This window comes from Rattus norvegicus, chromosome 16 (assembly GCF_036323735.1).
Source record: "Rattus norvegicus strain BN/NHsdMcwi chromosome 16, GRCr8, whole genome shotgun sequence".
Classification (NCBI taxonomy): domain Eukaryota; kingdom Metazoa; phylum Chordata; class Mammalia; order Rodentia; family Muridae; genus Rattus; species Rattus norvegicus.
In genome coordinates, this window is record NC_086034.1 from 85,522,088 (window position 1) to 85,532,748 (window position 10,661).

Sequence of the window (10,661 nt, forward strand, 5' to 3'; positions counted from 1 at the left end):
AAGGCACACCGTTAGTGACCACAGGACTCTGTAAATATTGATTACTCATGTCATCGGGCATCTTAACTCACATTATGTTTCATGTCCTTTGTAGCTGTTAACTTAGACTGCCAATGTCCACAAAAATAAGATTTGTGAAGTCAGCTCCCATAACAGATGGGAAAAGAGGCATACCACGTGAAAATACTACCTTAATTTTCTATCTGTCTCTGCCTGGTCATCTTCAGGGTGTGGTCTGATACAGCTAACTTGTCAAAGAGGTCAAGCTACCAGAACTCCGGGAGTGGTAACAAGAAAGTGTGAGTCACAGGGTCCTCAGTGAGGTGAGGCTAGAGGGTAGCTCCATGACCAGGGCTGGCAAGCACGTGAAGAGGAGCCTGTGGAGAAAGGCGGAGCCGTGGAGAAGGCAGAGCCTTTGAGAGGGGCGGAGCCTTGAAGAGGGGCGGAGCCATGGAGAGGGCAGAGCCTTGGAGAGGTCAGAGCCTGTGGAGAGGGGTGAGTGCATCAAGCTCTTGCTGTGCAAGCAGGTGAGCCTGAGTGTAGACCCTCAACACCAACCAAAAAGATGAGTGTTCTATCTGCCTAGAGTCCTGGCACTGGGGACAGACACGGGAGATTCCCAGAGGCTCCTTGACAGCTAGCCCAGTAGACAGGATAAAGTAGCGGATCAGTGAGATCTCTAAAGATAAAGTGGGGAACCATTGAGGCCCATTCAACGTCAGTCTTTGACCTGTACACACACCTGAATGATGAGTGTACACACCACACACACACACACACACACACACACACACACACAGAGAGAGAGAGAGAGAGAGAGAGAAAGAGAGAGAGAGAGCTTTTAAAAATATGCTCGACAAAAGGGGGACACTATGCCTGACAATGGAAACTTAGACAAGAACCCAGGGAGAGAAAGGTCATGGGTCTGAGATCAGAACCTGCATTACTAAATCAACATCGTCCCTAAGTACACTCTAGACGTTTGCCCTTATGTCCACAAGTAAGTGTAGTCCTTACCTATCAGCAAGGAAATTCCCCTTTACAACAGAGACCATTACAGAAAGCCATAACCAATCAAAATGTAAATTGCTGGAGCCCAGTCCCAGTGGATGCATCCACAACACAAGTCCTACACCCAAGACTCAGAAGATGGTAAGGAATGAGGGGAAAAGATTGTAGGAGGCAGAGGCTTGGTGTGAGGTCATGTCTTCTAGAAATACCAGAAGCTACACCCATGAAGTCTCACCAACATGACCGTTTAAACATGAGCTGAGCAGGGACAACATCAATACACATGCTAACACGGATGTCAGAAATCTCACTAGGCTTCCAACCCTACACAAAGAACTACAGGAAACTAAGGAATGCTCAGAGTAGGAAAGACAGTCTTCCCCAGGGAAGAGCACATCAGCACATGGCCAGTTCTGAAAACACACATATAAGTGACATGAATGTATCTTATTATGCAGAATGAGCAGTTACATTTCCGTGCTTACCATTATATACGAGCACATTCGTATGCACAGAACAACTACTAAAGAAACGGAGGTCATGCATCTGAAAGAAAACATGAGGATACTGGGGAGGGTTTGGAGAGAGAAAAGAGAAGGGGAACTAAAAAGCCCAATTGCTGCAGAAAACCAAGCACGTGCTACTCATGACTAAAGCATCAACACGAAGAACAAGGTGGTTTCTTTTCTTTTTATAAACTGGCCACATTTTCTGTGGTTACTTGTGTGATGGTTATTGATTTGTGAGAAATAAACAGAAGAGAGTCCTGATGGAGTTTAATGCAAAAAGGATGGCTTTTTGTCCGCTGCTGACATCATCATGATGTCAGAAACCTTTCATCTCCAAGACCGGACAATTTTATATGTATTTAAACAATCGCGGTTCCTGAGAGAGGCAGTGCAATTGCTAATTCGGAGTTGATGCAAGCTTAGAGAGCCCTGCATGTGACTCATCCGGGTCAGATGATGGATCTCAGAGCTATGCATTGGTTAATCTGTTTTGCACGAGAGCCCGGCACAGTTTGTTCCTTTTGTGTGAACAGACGACTCCCGTATACATCTGAGCCTGCTTGCCACCAAGCAGGGTCAATGTCTTTGAACTTGCGTGGTCACTGAGTCACCAGGAAAGAAAGTTTAAAACATGAGGTGGGGACTGTGATGGTTGATATTGACTATAAAGTTGACTTACTCCCGAACCGGCTGTAGTCTGAGTGGGGTGTCCTGATGCCATGGCCTAGGATGAATAAAAGGGATGAAGCAGAGTGAGGTCTGTCTGTCTGGCTAAGCAACCTGACCCAGCTGCCCAATCTTCCACTATGGACGATCTTCAGACTGTGAGCCGCGAACAACCCTTCGGTCCTTATGTTGTTCTTATCGGCTATTTTGTTATTAGTTCCGAAGAATAACTAAGTCAGGGCCCATCCTAGACACACTGATCCATGAGTGCCTTAGAGAAATCCACCACAGGAATTTCTAATAGCTGCTGGGGTCTGCTAGATACTTTCCCATGTCTCTGTTGGTCCTAGAATGTCATGCTGCAGAGCCCTGTTTCTAGAAGGTGGGCAGGGTGCTGAGCCCCTTAGCTCAGCCTTGCCTGCAGTTCCACCAGAGTTTGTCCAGAGATGGACAAGTTGCACTGACATTGCTCTTCACAGGCCGGGATTTAAGACACACTTACAAGGGTAATTGCATGCAAAGCTCACCACAGCGTGCCCAGCACAAGCCAATTTTTACAGTTTAATAATACACATGAGTGTTCAGTGTTGTCATCTATTAACACAGTGAATATCTACAACAGACTCCACCCCCCTCCAGTTCTAGGATGCTGGGAGGTATTTCAGAGGCATCTGGCAAGCATTCCCAAAGCCCAACTACCTATAGAATGGCATATTATGTGCCTGGAGTCACTGAAGCTGCACAGAGGTCATAGGGAAGCTATTGGTATGATGGTTTGTAGCAATGCTGTGCTGCCCAGATCTGAACTCGTGAGTGTGTGATACTGTGTTCATTCCTCCCTTCCTTCCAGAGCTGCTCATGCAGCAGCAAGGAGTCATGTGCCCAGCAAGGGGTCAACAGCCACAAGTGGAGTGGGAAATGACACCCATTGCAGAAGACCCAGGGTATTCTTGTAGGGGTTCTGGGGAGGCCGTGAACATTGGAATGCAGGGCTTTGAGCTCTCAGTTCTGGTCTTCTGGGGCCCTGGTGAGTTTACAGTGGCCCAGCTATCTCTTCTCTTGTTTGAGTATCTATCTTTGTGGACTAGGACTTTGGCGTGCACACACCTTCAAAATGCTGAGTACAGTCTAGAGCTCTTAAGGGATAGTCACACCCTCAAGTGAACATGCTGTTATTACATATTCCGTTTTCATAGTTCGATTTTTTTTAAAGTAAGTGTCATGTGAGAGTGAATGCAATCAGAGCCTTACAGACACGAGTGACTTTGGCTGGCAGGCATCACAGGAAGATCAAATTCACATGTGTGGTGTTCCTGGTTGGTGTACTCCATGACACCTGCTATGTCTGAAGCCAGCACCCCTAGGCTGTGAATGGATGGCAGGTCCCTTCCCAGCAGTCCCTCTTGTCATTCTGTGTCACCTGTTAATGTTCCTGCGTCTGAAAGCTGCTTTGGAGGTAATATGTCTTTATTCTAATGCACCAAGGAGAAAACTGGTACATTGTGTCCTAGGTTTATCTCTGTAGAGCTATTTTTCCTATCATGTTTTCCATCAAATCCAAATAAATGGGATTTTCTCATTAGACCATGTAATCTGGTGTTCACAAGAAGTTATTAAGAGAAAATAGGGCCTTAAACATGGAAAACTCATGCTTTTTTTCCCCAAAAGGTGGAGTGATTTTAGACTCAGCTGAAGCTTTCCTCAAGCACAATTGCCTATGTGTCTACTCTGGTTACAGATTGTACTCTGTACCATTGCATGATCAAAGAATGTAACGTGGTTTGGATTCTTACAGGAATCACATCCAAGAGGTTGCCTTGGGTCTCACAAGAAACTGTAGACGTTTGAATGGGGTTGAGACTGTGAAAGACCCTGGGGAACTCTGAAGTTGAACTGAATACATTTTGACCTATAAGGTGGCCATAAGCGTTGTGTTGGCCAAGAGAGTGAATGTAGTGGTTTGATTGGGAAATATCTTCCATAGGTTCATGTATTTGAACACTTGTTCCCTAGTCATTGGCACTGTTGTGAGGAGGTCTTGGAATCTTTAGGAAGTGCATCTTTGCTGGGGGGAAGTACACCACCAAGAGCAGGCTTTAAGGGTTTATAGTGCCCCCCCCCAACTCCCTACTCAATCTCTCTGCTGTGTGAAGAAAAATTTGCTTAGCCAACTTGCTGCTTTGCAGCAGCCATGAAAGTCCTTGTGCTCACAAATAAGTACTAGGGAACCTAGAATGCTAAACTCACAGTGTTGTTCTTTCAAAGGAAGGGATGCATGATCTATTATCCACCCAGAAAACTGGGAGTGGCTGTTATTAATGGCTTGGTGACCTTTGTTCGATCTGCCTGGTCAAAGTCTTATAAGCTTGTTTTTCTCAATCAGTAGAACCCATCCTTACGAAAGGTGTCCCGTGTACTTTACAAAGAGTTTCAGTGTAGTCACGTCTGATCTTTATTTACCTTGATCTGCATTGTATTGCACAAGGGGATTGAGTTAATTATCACCAGGAAAGTTTTCACCAAATCTCATTGTGCTTAAATGCCTGAAACAAACTACTCAGGCTCAGAACCCTTGTGTCTCAGTTTGGGTTTCTATTGCTATGAAGAGACACCATGACCGTGGCAACTCTTTCACAGGAACACAGTTAATTGGAGATGGCTTACAGTTTCAGAGGTTTAGTCTACTATCATCATGGTGGGTAGACATGGTACTGGAGAGGGAGCTGAGAGTTCCGAATCTTAATCTAAAAGCAGCAGTAGGAGTCTGGATCACACTGACCAGACTTAAGCATATATATGAGACTTCAAAGCTTCACCCCCACAGTGACACCCTTCCCCCAACAAGGGCACACCTACTCCAACAAATCCACACCTCCCCATAGGGCCATGCTCCATGGGCCGAACACTCAAACACATGAGTCTATGGGGACCATACCTATTGCAACTACCACAACCGGACTTAGTTGTGTTGAACTGAAATGCATCCTTGTCTCCTGCAATTGGTCTCTCTGCTGCATATGAAGGACACAGAGACCCCAAAGTTCTTTGGTTTGCATGCTATGCCTCCCCCACCACAACAGACTCTAGCTTCTTGCAACTGAAAGCCAAAAATAAACATTCGCTTCCTTAAATTGCTCCAAGTCATGGTATTTTTATCACAGCAACAGAAAAGTGACTAATGCAGCGTTTATCAGTGGCCTATGGTTGTCTCTGAAGTCTCTCTGCCACTTAGGTTTCAGTAACAAGTCCACTCAATGGTACCCCAGTGAGAGCAAGGCAGAACATGCTAGCACAAGTACAATCATCTAATACACTCCAGATCCAATGTGGTGGGCATATGCCTGCTTTCATCTTCTCCCGGCATGGTTTTATGAGACAAAGCCATATTGAGAGAAAACGTTACAAGGGTGGATGAAGGCTGACTACCTCTTCCGCCAGCTCCCAGTTATACCCCAAGGCTTCACTCAACAGCAGATGCCACATCTCAGTTCTGCTCATCTAGGCCACCAGATTCTGGGCAAGGAAGTGTGTGATTCCCAACAATCTTTACTTTGGTGCTTGAAAAAAGAAGTAAGAAAAAGATGTCTAGTCAGTACCTAGCTACCCACAAAACTCGTGCAAATTAGCCACTGACTGCGCTAGGCCTGTGAGGTCCTGCTCATCAGCATCGGAAAAATACATCTTCTCTGAACATGTTCAAAGTTGAAGAATAGAGTTGGAGGGCAGAGGAACTATCTTTAGTTTCTAACTGACCTGAACAGTAAAGACTTGTTTCATTATCCTCTCAGAAATATTGAGCTGCACAGAAGAACTGATTTGAGTGAGGGACCCTTGACAGGGATGTGAAATGTCCCTTCAAGGGTTTGAACACTCAGACCCCAGCTGCGGTACTGTTTTGGGAAACACCTTCAGGCCTAGGGGGAGAAAGAGTATTTTAGAGCCTAGTCCTGTGTCTTAGTTAGGGTTTTACCTCTGTGAACAGGCACCATGGCCAAGGCAAGTCTCGTAAGGGACAACATTTAATTGGGGCTGGCTTACAGGTTCAGAGGTTCAGTCTGCTATCACCAAGGTGGGAACATGGCAGCCTTTGGGCAGGCATGGTGCAGGAGGAGCTGAGTTCTACATCTGCATTTGAAGGCTGCTAGTGGAAGACTCAATCCAGGCAGCTAGGATGAGGTTCTTAAGCCCACACCCACAGTGACACACCTACTCCAACAAGGCCATGCCTTCTAATAGGCTCCTCCCTGGCCCAAGCCTATACAAACCATCACACCCTGCTTCACTACATTTCTCTGCTTCCTGTCACATTTGAGAAGTGACCAAGCAGCCTCCTATACTCATTACCACAGCCGAAGCTGCCTCTGTAACACACCCTGTCCTCTAGGGTGAAGTAATTATTCAGCCATGGGTGATTGTGTAGTGGCTGCTGTGAAATCCCTCCCCCACTTTGTTTTGTTTTGGTTTTGGTATTGCTCAAATGCTGTGACTTAACACGTTCTCAGTAGAGAAGTGCCATGAAGACAGGTGTGGAAGGGACATCCAAGGTCACGTGTCAGGCTGCTGTGACCTTTGTAAGGGCCATCCCCTGTGTCCATGAGAACTACTGGCAAGCGCTTCTGCTACAGCTGTCTATGGCTGATGTCCCCAGGCAGAGAGACAGAAATGAAACAGGGCTGTATCAGGCTCGGGGTGACTCCCTCTGTGTGGGAGGACCTCACAGAACGTTGGTTCTGTGTATGCCATGACTTCCATTCAACACTCCAGTCCAGAGAGCTACTTATTGTTACAGGTATAAAGAGTTTAGTCGTTTGCCTTCTGCTGACAGAATGTAAAGAGATCATACACCTCACTTTAGTCACACTCAGACAAAGTTGGCCATGACTAAGTGCAGTCCATGACTCATTTCCCTTTCACATATTTCAAACCTTTCCCTCTCCAGCCTCTCAGTATAGCTGTGGGATACAGCACTCAATCTATCAAGTCACTCGGGAGCACACAGTAGGGCCAGTCACAATAACAAGGTCACAGGGCAGGGGTGGGAGCAGGAGTCAAGGACAACACGGTAGGGGCTGAGAATCTTCCAGATCATTCTCACATCTGCTATTCCCACCATAGGAAACGCCCTGATTCTACAAACCAAGAGTTCAAGTGAGCAGTTGTGATATAGAGAACATCACCTAAGCAACTGGCCTGAAGCATCCCCTTTCCTCTCACCCATGAAGTCCCTTCTGTCCTCACATGCCCCACTTTACTATCTAGGTGAGCAAAACACTTTTAAAAAGGTTTTTAAAAGTGGTGTGTGTGTGTGTGTGTGTGTGTGTGTGTGTGTGTGTGTATGTGTGTGTATGTATGCCTGTAGCATGTTTGTGTATGTGTATGTATGTGTATGTGTATATATGTATGTATGTGTGCGATACATGTGTATGTATGTATTTAGTATGTTTGCATATTTGTGTGTATGGTGTGTGTCTGTGTATTGTATGTATGTGTATATATATGTATATATATGTGTGTGTATGTGTATGTATGTGTATATATGTTTATGTCTATGTGTGTATGTTTGTGGGGTGTGTGTGTGTGGTATTCTTTCTATTTCTTTGATACCTCCACGACCAAAGGCAAAGAGTTTATTCTGCCTTATAGTTCAGAGGGATAGAGTTCACCATGGTGGGAAAAGCCTGGTGTGTGATAGGAGCAGGAGGCCAGCTTTTCACATTTTTATCTGTACACAGAAAGCCCCAGCAGGAAATGTGATGAGACGGGGAACTTCCTCCAGCAGGACTTCTTCCCATAAAGATTCCATAATCTCCCCAAACAGCTCTAGCAACCAGGGACCGAGTGTCCACATACAAAAGCCTAAGGGGACATTTTTTTCATTCAAACTATCACAGAGTCTGGGCAGACCTGCTGTCAACCTGTTTGCTCCCCAGACAAAGAATAGCTAAACATATTTCCTTTCTTACTCCCATCTCAGGAGGCTCAAGAAATCGCACCAACTACTCATCTCTGTTATGAATTCACAAAACTATAATTTGCTTTCTAGAGATAACTAGATAATTTGTGTAACTGGAACCTGGTTTAGGGCAGTCCACATGACTGCTGTGTTTAGAAGGGCAGAGAAAAACAGTAAGTAGAACATAAGAACTTCTTCAATTCTAGAACAGTTTCTTCACTTGTTCAGCCATTCTCCAGAGAGAGAGAACCCAGCAGATGAACCTACACTCCTGTGTTTGTGTCTCTTGACCCTGGGGTTGGACAGAGAGCTGATATCTCTACCGGTCAAGACATGAAGAATCCTGCCTGAACTGGAAGGCTGTAGTTTTCATTATTTCATAAGCAGATACGGGAGAGTTGTAGGATCCCTGATGCATTGTTTTCTGCCCCAAATGCATATTATCAACATTGTTCTTCTTTAATAGTCAGCCCTGGCTACCCTAACTGACAGAATAACTTGCTTCTGGCCTAGTGCTACTGGTCTGGAAATGCAACATGTCCTGGAGGCAATGCCATTTTTTTCCAGGATGAATCCATTGCTTTGGCCCCTGGGAACAAAACATAATTGCAAGGACCAGAATGTAACACTGCCTTTCCAGCAGGGTGTTAGTGAGGGACTGGAGACCAGATCTCTGGGCTTCCTGATTTGAATCTCTACTAAATAAGAAACAACCACCATATGTGTTTCCAGACTAGAAGAGTATGCACAGCAACCTGCAGGACACAAGCTTGGGGTCATCATGAGTGGCTACACTGCTGTATCATAACCCACTATCCATCTAATGTGTGGGGGTCACTGCTTCAACACGAGGAGTCGCAAGACAGGATGAGTGACTCACACAAGCCAGCGAACATCGATGCACTTCTCCAGTAAGGTATGAGGTTTCCTGAGGGGCAGGAACCCTGAGTGGGCCACTGTAGCAGTGCCCTGTGGATTCCTTGTGCCCACACAGCCTTTGACAAAAGCACTTCAGGCAATGAGGACACAACGATCCCCTTCAAGACTAAAACCATTTAATGTGATCACGTTTCCTAAGAACAAATGGCTTCTTTTCAACTTGGGAAAAGCTGCTGTGTCAGGGGCTCCAGATTGGTGTGCTCGGTGAGGGGGTGAGTGGTGGGTCACTGTTCTTTGTTTAGAATCCAATGACCATCGTATGGATGAAGAGGTAGATGGCAGAGCCCATGCATAACCTCCATACCAGCCCTCAATTTGTTCTTGATCCCACTGAGCAATGGTAAAGAAAGGTAGAAAAGATCATTTCCTCACACCCACGCACCAGGCCTTACTCATCACAGAAGACCTCCTTGCTGACTCAGCTCTTTGTTAATGGTTCTCAAGGGACACAACCATCCTCAGACTCTGTGGCTCTCAAGGGAATTGCCTTTTCTGGGTACTACTCAGGTCAAGATGTGTTTCAGATTTCTACATAAATGAGATCTAGTGTAGGCCTGGGGGACTGAACTGATTGGCTCCAAATTTAAAACACAAATTTAAAGAACAGTGGGTATAATTGGACCATTTGATGAAATTTGTTATCCTTTCCTGTCATTTTTCAGGGTGTAAAGAGACCAGGATTGAATCAGGACAGGGCAGGGAATTCTACCTGTTTCCTCTTTATGTCCCAGACAAGGTTGTTCCTCTCTCTAGATACCCCGAATGGGACATCACACATTTCCTCTTTGGCTGAATGGGAAAGAGAGCCTTACATCTACATGGAAATTTCTCTCCTGGGGTTTGAAATTTGACAACTTGGGTGAATTCTCAATTCCTAAAATCATTGTTCCCCTCAGAGTATCTCCTCCTTGGCACTTCCACACTTTTTCTGGGGTCAGAGGGAGTCTACCAAAACTTGCCAGTTAAGCATGTCAACACACCTATGAATGCTGAGAAGCAGATGAGGAGCATGTACCGACTGATCCACAAGGTGCTCCCAGCACAGAGCACCCACAACAGTGAAAACAGACCTCTGATCTGGAAATCTGACTGTGCCTCCTCTGTGCTTCATTTGTCTACAGGAGTGAAGAATAAGATGTTGGCCACCAGCCACAGTGGAAGAATCATTCTTCAGTTCTTAGCACAGAGGGCTTGTAGGTTCTCTCTGTACTTGAGTGGGGAAGGATTTCCCACACTTTCCCTTCTTGTGACCTGGGGCTTTCCCACAAAACAGAGACCAGTCTTATGTCTACTTGTTTTGTTCTCAGAAGGCTTTGGTGTGGTGGTGGGAGGGCCAAGTAATTAGAGAGGTTTGTATGGTTTGGGGCAGTTAAACATGTCATGCAGTGGGGCTCCCTCCAAAGTTAACAATTATCTTAACACAATATTTACCTCATGGGGAAGCAGCCATGCTGTCTGCCTCTGCCTTCAGTGAAATCTCCTGTGGAGCAGACTTCAAAACAGTGGAGACAAATGCTAGCTTTGTAGAGAGCTCTGCTGGAGCCAGGAAGTGCTGAGAATCAAGGTATCCCGTGGAACTCTCG

General features: G+C 45.7%; 1 long non-coding RNA gene across 9 annotated transcripts in view; it reads left to right on the plus strand.

Moving 5' to 3' along the window:
• Window positions 1-10,661, plus strand: part of LOC120097571 (uncharacterized) — a 32,978-nt gene that overhangs the window by 12,802 nt on the left and 9,515 nt on the right. For 6 of the 9 annotated variants that reach the window (XR_010058511.1, XR_010058510.1, XR_010058512.1 and 3 more), the window contains 2 exons: window positions 7,302-7,445; window positions 8,872-9,055. This is a non-coding gene — a long non-coding RNA (uncharacterized LOC120097571). Of the gene's footprint in view, window positions 1-7,301; window positions 7,446-8,871; window positions 9,056-10,199; window positions 10,272-10,661 lie in introns of all 9 variants that reach the window. The other 3 variants (XR_005495126.2, XR_010058515.1, XR_010058513.1) reach the window with 2 other exon arrangements.